The sequence below is a fragment of the Pinus tabuliformis genome, chromosome J, assembly GCF_031772625.1.
Source record: "Pinus tabuliformis cultivar Carrire ecotype Pingquan chromosome J, CPIR1, whole genome shotgun sequence".
Taxonomy (NCBI): domain Eukaryota; kingdom Viridiplantae; phylum Streptophyta; class Pinopsida; order Pinales; family Pinaceae; genus Pinus; species Pinus tabuliformis.
The window spans coordinates 1,329,989,363-1,329,998,991 of NC_142295.1; positions in this window are offsets into that span (position 1 = coordinate 1,329,989,363).

The window sequence follows — 9,629 nt, forward strand, 5'->3', positions numbered from 1 at the left end:
TTACATATGTTTCTCTCATGCACGGATTACCCTACAAATGACCCTCCATGCGCTTTAAATAGAATTCATGGACCAATCGGGTGTCAAGCCACGGATCAAGTGTCGGTAATACCGAGGAGAGAATGAACCGTCGGATCACTACATATCGTGACCGTCGGATTGTAAGTTACAAAATGTACAACGGTAAAGAAACACACTTTACCTAACTCTATACCTAACTCTACACTAGACCAAGTTGTACTTAACTATTTCCTATGTGTCGGAATATCCTAACAGAAACAACTTGATATCCCTCTGAATGAAAATTCATGTGTTGTGTTCCTATCATCATGGAATAGAAATAGATAGGAAAATCAATGGATAGGCAAGAAAAATGTAATATAGGCACTCATGAAAAGCCTACAAAAGGATTTCACTTTGAAATTTTTCAGGGGTGGCATGAGAAGTTCCAAAGTCTATACACAAAATCCAATTTAAACAACCTAATCCATCTGAAATCGCAAAGTTTTCGCACACATCAGATGATGCTTCAATAGTGACACCATTATTTGATATGGACATTGATGCACAAGTAAGTTATCAAGGTGAGCATGTTCTTTTATTTTATTTGATGAGTAGATTAAATGGGATGGCCATTACAGGATATCCCATGATAGTTGAGACCTTGGAACATAATTCTAGTCTAGAGGCTACAATTGTAGGGAGTTGAGACTAAATATCTCATCAATGAGAAGTTTCGAGCAAAACAGGAGCATGGGAAGAGACATGCCCTATCAGCTGAGATTGAGTTTGTTTATAAGAAACTGTTGCAACATGTTGTGGTGTTTCATGCATGTCAAGATGCAAATTTTCATATTATTTTTGAACTCTAACAAGAAGTTTTGGTAGGAACAATAAGGAGATGTCCATGCTAACCTACAATTTTTGCATCATCCCCTATTGGTAATTTGTAGGTTTTGTATAATACTTTGGACCAAGCTTCCTACTAATCTTCCCTATGCCTTTTTGAGCAACATTACTGTATTCTTTGGGAGGCCTGCAAGAATCAATAGATTGGGAGAAAATAATCAAACTTCAATCCAAGGATGGATCATTGCTCAGCTCGCCGACATCTATTGCAGTTGTTTTCATGCGTACAAGGAACAAAAAATGTTTGGAATTCTTGAATTTCATCTTGAATAAATTCAAAAACCATGGAATCAAGATGAAAATATTATTTCAGGAAGGCCCTTTTCTATATATATAATTTGTAAAAACTGTTAAATGGAGAATTTGTTATTGCACTGCCTTTTCAATATTCGCTTGATCTACTTGAACGCTTGTGAGTTTTTGATATTGTTGAGAGGCTAGGGATCGATCGCCATTTCAAAGAGGAGATCAAGGATGCATTGGATTATGTTTAAAGGTATTGTGTCTTTGGTCATTCTAAATAAGTTAGGTTTTGATCATCTCATTAATGCTTGATAATTATTATATCTACAAATTAACAACCCATTAGCTACTTGATAATTTTCCATTATCTCCATGTACCTAAGGTTTGAAGGCATTTGCAAATTAATCAAATGATATGTGAAAATCATATTCAAATCATTAATGCTCTATTTTGAAAATAAATAAGAAAAGAACAATGAAGAAACACAGACTAAATATTTGAAGTATATTTTCCTTATTGATTTGATTTAAATCCTTGGTAGGTTTATAAATTAAATATCTCAGTCATTTCATCTGTGAAAGGTTGATGTAGAATTAGAATTGCGTCCTTTAAGAAAAAAAAAGCTTTTAAATGTTCCTCTACTGAGTTTGGTTTTAAGTTTCCAAATGCAAGAATGGTCAGTGAAATATAATCTAGTAACTTATTTTTTCAATGAAACATTACTTTAAGTGCACAAAGCACTGTTGATACACATGATACCATTATTTCTGGTTAGCGAAAACAAATCCCCTCCCTTCGATTACATCATGGTTAGTTATAAAATAGACATGGTATAAAACATAAATGGATCAAGATCATACATTTGATAGCTTTTCATCCTCATTTCCCAAAAAGTACAGAAATTACCTTATTATAGTGAAGTTGAATTTCACCCCCTCTGTTCTCCTTCTGTTGATTTCCATAACGACATCATGTATGTGTACGACAATGAATATCCCATTTTTCCCTTTGGTCACAAGTGCTCTACCTTGTAGCCTATCCAAAACAGTCCTTCCCATGATATCCGCTACCATGTCCCACTCCCAACCTACGAAAAATGAAAAAATGTTGAGGAATGGATCTTTGCACTCCCTAGGAAACTTGTGAAAAGAGAAGATGTAAGACTCTAGCTTTTCCCAAACTATTTACTCTCCAATTTGTCTATTTCTATCACATCACTAAATTTTTCTCTCTCATACAATACTCTTTGGACGTGTGTGTCCATTCGGCATACTCTACACATTTATGTCGCGTGCAGCCATGAGCAACCTTATGTAGAGGAAGGTTGTCACTTCAACATACTGCTCAACTTCTGATATCCTTCCTCGTGAGCTTGGATCCAAGGCCTCAACTACCAATATATACTGTGACATTGATACATTAATGGGTTGGCAGTATATGAAATGAAATGAAATGATATTTTAACATCCATGAGACTAAAAATAGTCGGTGGGACCATTAGTTCCCAATTCTTCACTTTTTTCAATTCAATCATTTTCTTATTCAAACTACTGATGAGTTGGCCCAACCTGCCAATAATCCCCTTGCTGAAAGGACAATGCCAAGAAACTGATGCTAACCTATTCCCATAACTTTCTTTGATGTTTTGAATGCATCAAATTCCAAAGTGAAATGCTTTTCCACTTCCACTACCCAGACGTGAAAAATGTTCACACCTGTTCTTCCCAAGCTTCTTTAGGTCTTTTCCACCATCCTATTTCACACCGAGTTTTATGTGAGTTGGCTATTAATTGAGAAATAATAACCTTTTCCCTCCACGGAATGCTATCTCTAATGTACTCCTTTTGTTGGAGATTACACATAGGGTTGAATTCCTTAATGTAGTACTTCTTCTTTCTACCCAACTCTTTTCCCCATACCCGTTTACGAAACTTGTCTATAACGAAATCATTTAGCTCCTTTCTATTTGTGGGACAGACATTGAGGTAGATATTCAATTTTTGCATCCATGTGTGGTTTTGTCTCATTCATGTTTTCTTTCTTTCACTCATGCCTTCATTGAAAATAACATTAAGCCATCTACCTACTCCATTTGCTCAATTCTTTTAAGATATATTTTGAGTTGCACCATAGCAATTGCTTCAATGGGAGTTACTCCTGTTTCAGTCAACATTATCTCATAAGGTACCAAACTTTTTATTTTTAACTTGCTCATGATCGAGCGTTTTTGGATTTTCTCAATTTGTTTCCATTTTAAGAAGGGAGTGTTGCCAACCTAAAATTCACATCCATATAGCATCACTGGACAAACTAGGAGTCAAAAAATCACTTTAACTATTTTGAAGAGAATATAATGCTTTCCACCCTCTTGAAATTCTCTTCTTCCTGCGGTCCTCCCAATTATTTTTTTATTTTTGAAATCAATCCCGAGGTACTTGTACTCATTTTCTTCTTCGAGAATGTTGCCTTGAAAGAAGAACGTACACTGGCTCTGCTTCCTTTTGTTAGAGAAAATCATTATTTTGGTCTTGCTAATATTGACTTACATCCCCACTCCTCTATAAAAATGCTCAAGAGCATATAAGTGCATCTGCAATCCATGGCCCAATTTAGATATCAAAACAAGATCTTCAGCATATAAAAGAAGTTTTATCACAAACTCCCCCAACCGAACACCATCTCCACCTTGCAGATTTAGCCACTCTTCAAGTATATCAATATATAAACCAAAAAGAGTAGGAGATAGAGTGCTACCTTGCTTGACTCCAATGTCACTTCTAAAGCTTTCTGAAATACTCATTGAGGTTCTAATTTTGACTTTCACCTCTTCATAAATTCTATGGACAACATATCTATAATGCGAATGAAATTCAAGCTCTTCCATTCTACACCACAACTTATCTCTAGGGACTGTGTCAACTGCTTTTTGAAGTCCACAAAGCAGTAGAATACTTCTTCTTTGTCCCCCTAAACCTTTTCAATAATGTGTCCCAATCTGATACCATGATACACTGTAGAATGCTTCGGCCTAAAACCTGCTTGTTCTTTTGCCCTCTTTTCTTTTACTTCTGCCCAGTTACGGATTCTATTTTCTACCATGTTACCCAAAATATTTGCAAACAAAGGATTGATCATAATGGTTCTATAATTGGAAGGATTATTAATGCCTCCACTTTTAAAAAGGGGTATTTCTAGTCTAGTTGTCCAGTCCCTTGGGAGACCTTGCTGAATGATGTTATTGAATATTTCCATGATGTGTGGTGCAAGAGTGTTCATTCCCCATTTTAGATACTCTGCTTGGAGTTCAACCAAGTCCTTTGTCTTTCATGTTTTCAGCTTCTTAATTCCAATCTCCACCGCCTGTAACATGGAGAGCCTTGTAGTTGTGTTGACGCAAATTAATTACATATCATTTAATTGTCAACCCGGGAATTTCGTAAAACTTTTGAAGCGTGCATGCACTATATATGCTAGAAATTAACTTTCAATTTAGATCAATATAACTGCGAAACCAAATAACGACAAACCAAATTCACCTATTCAAATTCAAAAATCAATTCAAAAGAAATTATAGTACAGTGCATGGAATTGAAATCTTAATCCATCACACTTGTAGGAATTGAAATCTTAATCTACCACACTTGCAGGAAGCAAATATTAATATACCACACTTGCCGGAATTGAAATTGCATGAAATGAAATCTACTCTAAGGGATCATGTGTGCATTATCATATCAGGGTCCTATGAAATAAATAATCAAAAGCACATGAGATGAAATGAAAGCAAAAACAGTCATTCTTAACCTCTCACACAGGAAGAGATATGAAAGAAAATAAAAAACAATCACTCTTAACCTCTCACATAGGAAAAGATATGAAGGAAATAAATCTTAATCTATGAAAGTATAAATCTTAATCTATGAAAAACAATAATTCTCACACATTATAGGTGGCCAATCCAAAAGCATGAGAGATGGCGATTTGAGAGGCTCCCAATGCAAGCATTACCAGAAAGAGGTGAACATCACTCGTGCTCATGGTGCTAAATCTAAATTCCATTCAAACATGAGTAATATTAACTTGAACACCCGAGTATCTCCAACTTTACACATGCCTCTGAAAGGAGGAGGCTCTCCTATTTATACAAAAACATAAGAAGCTACCTCATTAATGGAGGTCCATTATTCTTTCCCCAGATCCCTATAAAATCTCATAGAGTTACAACTCAAATAGGTAGTTATGAGGCCCATATAGAGTTACAACTCAAATAGGTAATGATGATACACATATCCTCTTTGACCTTTATGCAAATCTTCTTCCATATCTTGAAGGGAATTCGAATTTGAGCATTGGAGGCCACATAAGGGTACCTTGGAAGCTTCCAAATGACCTACACATCTCATGAAACTCAAGCCACTTTTAATTATTAGAAGGTATATGTCAATTTTCTAAGTTTCAACAATAAATTCACTTAAAATACTAGAAATCATTAGCTTTTGGAAAACACAAAGGTAACCCCATGTAATCATGAAAATGGAGGCTAATGAAATGTTATATGCTATGGAGTTGCGACATGTGAGTTAAATGTGGCAATAAAGGTGAAAGTGGATGATATTTTGAGGACATTTTGGAGACTCTACATACCCCCAACTGACGTTATTTCATGTCCTCATTCAATCTACTGCATTTCTTAATCATGATTTACGTTTGAATGAGTTTGGCTTCTATTAATTGTCCTTAAACTTTGCATTTGACAATTTCGTTTCTTTTTGCAAAGTATTACTTATCATACATTGAATTGCAACATGTTTGGTTGGTCCTTGTGTGACAACCAAATCTTAATTGGTATTGGCTCTTGTGTACCAATGCCTTGTTTCCTTTTGGCGCAGCAAGATTCACTGAACATATTTAAAATACATCTTTAAATCAACCATACAATATGCTCATCATTTAGGCATTTACTTGCAAATCACATAAACTTTGAACCATAATGCAATCATAATTGATTAGGACAAGTATGTTAGGATGAAATGAAGTGAAATGGAATGAAGTGAAATGGAATGAAGTGATATGGATGTGATAATAAATGGATGTCCCTTCTCCTCACCCCCCCACCCCCAACCAAAGGTATTTACAGTTTTTTTTTTTCAAATGAGAAAGGAAATATGGTGAAGTATTTTCCAAAAATTATAATTTCAGTATTCAAGGAATTCTATGATTAAAAGCTAGAAAATAACATACCTTTACTTACCTAGCAAGTGGAAAAACTGTGCATATGTAGAGAAGCTATAGCTTTTGCTGGATCATGGAATAGAATGTAGAATTTCATCTGCTTCTTAGTTGCATAAATGATGGATGAGGTGGTGAAAGTGGAGTCTTTATTTCTGCTGCTAAATTTGTTGTATCTACTGCGAAACGCTGAAATGATATAGTCTTCACCTGCTACAAAACCCCGGTACAATTCTAGTCATGCAAATAAATGTGTTGTTGTCGAAGCATGAAGAGAAGTCATTGGATTATCCGCCATTAATGAATTTCGTTAACCAATGCGAGGAAAACGTGTCATTAATGTCAACGAGTGCCAAGGTACCTAAGTAAATCTTGCAAAGTGCGAATAGATGAGCTGATGTCGAGCCACTTCCAAGATCCAACGATCAAGGGACATTGATGTATTCCCATGATTGTTGGCGAGAGAACTTGTCATTGATTCATACAAGCATCAAGGTATTAATTTGGACTCTAGCCCTGAAGCTAGATAATGTGTTGATGTCAATAGGCCAAGCCTTGTTAGAAGGGAGGCATTATGAATCCCCCATCATCTAATGAGTATGAAATGATGATTTTGGAAGGTCTATAGATGAAAATTTGTGTCAAGCAAGATTTATTTAACGAAAAGGAAAATGACAAGAGGGTAAACAAGTGAACAGAAAGCAACAGGAAAAATCAGCATGTAAGCGAGTTGAATGTCTCTATTAATGGGTTAATGAATGGAAATTATGGAAAATGTTGTGGAAAACATGCAACACTTACAAGGAAAATGGCGATGACGATGCTTAGTGAAAGTGATTGAATAGCTTGTGAGTTTGGAGACGAAAAATGATGGAATTTATGGATGATAGAAATGGATTCAATTGGTTCATGTTTCTTGAAATTGGTCTTAGAAAACTAATCGTGCACAAATTGGCCTCCTTCAATTCTTCGATTGTCATAGAACCTGAAAACAAACATGGCACTAATATGGAAAGAAAACATAATTGTGTTCAAACAGAAGTGATCAAATTCTCTAGCTACAAACGAAAAATTTGCATAATTAACAGTTTCATGATGTGTCTTCGTTTCAAATGGTTAGTCCAATTTCACAATTGCGATAATAAATCCGATTTGTAAAAAAAACAATTTCCTCAATTTATGTTTGAATCATAACATTTCATAAAGATAAAGAAATATTATTTGTGAATGCTTGATGATTCATACAAAACAATCCTCAATCAAAAATTCATCAAATGATCATGCAGATAAAGCGCCCTTACAGTTCTCCTTTCCTGCATCATAGTTGAAGAGATAACACTAGATAAAACCAATAACAATTTTTGAGCATGATTTCGATAACGTAAAAACTCAACCTTAACAAAATTTGATTGCAATTAAGCTTAGTTAAGGTGAGTTATTGCGCTTTTATTCAATTGTTTTTGTCTCGTGTTTTTTTTCTTACAAAATTTCAATCAGATGCTCAGAGACAAAGTTATGACGATTTTCCCCACGTAACATGTTTGAGATATAATTCGGGAGCCTGCGAAAACCCTAACTTCCTTGGATCCTATCTCTGGAAATATAGCGAGAAAAGATCTGAAATTCATATCTGAGGTTCATAGAGATTTAGGGTCAAATGGGTTTTAATTGCAGCTTCTGAAAAGTCATAGAAAAAAAAGTTATAGCGAAAATGCAACGATGACCTGTATGGAGAAGCGAAACCCTAGAATCCAAAGCTCTGATACCAAATGTTATGTAACGAGCTCACAAAATAGAAGAAGAGATAGATCAATGACTTCAAAATCAGCCTCTTCGAGGGAGGAAACCTCATTTACATTACACAAAATGAATCATTCTTCCATGATACAAATGAAAAAACCTCCTTTCTACATATAGGAGTCTAATGGGTCACAATATAATCAAAGCCGACATAACAATAATAATATAAGGGCACAACAATAGAAATAGTGGGCTTCTGTGGGGCACAATAATAACAATATGGGACAACAGGGCACAACAATAACAATAAGGGCTACAATGACAATAGTAATGGGGGAATCACTAGTATTATAGGGACCTAACATGATACCATGTGAAAATTTTGAAACTGAAATCCTATTGCAGCAACTCGAAATTATTTTCTAATTGTTAAATAATTTTAAAAATATATTTACTACAATAAAAACTGAATAAATCACACTGCAACCTTCACAAATAAAATTGCGGAAATAATAGTGTTGGAAACTGAGAAAATACTAGCACATACACACAATAAAAAGGAAACCGTTATTTTTGGACAAATGTCCCCGGAAGAACCCAACTTGGGAAAATCAATGCAGTAGTGAAATTTTGAGCACAAACTGTGGAAGCTCAAGTTGTAATCCAAAAACAAAAAAATATGGGAAAAATTATGTGAGGGAATTACCCTTCCTCCACAAGTAATCCCGACACAACTTCTCTTCATAAAACTGTCCTCTCAGACCTTGTGCATTAGCCTCTACATGCTCTGCACAAACCCTATGGACGTCTAACATCTGAACCACCTATGAGGAATTGGTTTATGCTTTTTCTATATTATAAGTAAATCGTTTATCCGACACTCCTCTCTCTCTGAAAACTGTGCATTCCTCTGCATTGTCTCACTGGGAATAACTCGGCCCCTTGCCGCTACCTTTTCAGATCAAAAAGGTCATCCGGACCACCGTCCCTGCCCCTCGCTACCTTCGTTGCCTCATGAAGCTCGAACTCTCCAGCAACTACTGCTGCTACTCTAGAAAATTGAATTCTCCAAGTGACTCTCATGCCCTCTCATCACCACATAGATCCCTTCTTATGTATTCCTGTTGGGACACGAATGACCAAGATTAAATCTTAATTGATGGCTGAGATCATTTCTGGATCTATCCATGTGAAATTTATAGATGATTTCACACCTCGATTAATTAATTCTAATTAATTAACATATTCCCTAAGTTTAGACTCACGAAATTTTTAAAAATTGTTTAATAATCCAATTAAGCCATATTGAAGTGGAATTCCCAGAAACAATTTCTTAGTTTGGAGATCTCATGCATTCTAACCTCTCCACCAAATTTTTTGGTGAGAACACATCCGATGTATAGAAAACTACAGTAAACAGGTTATCCTTAGGTCACGCATGTACACAAAATCACAAAATTAGATTGCACCATGGTACCTCTAAGAGTGTAGGTTGTTATCGGTATTA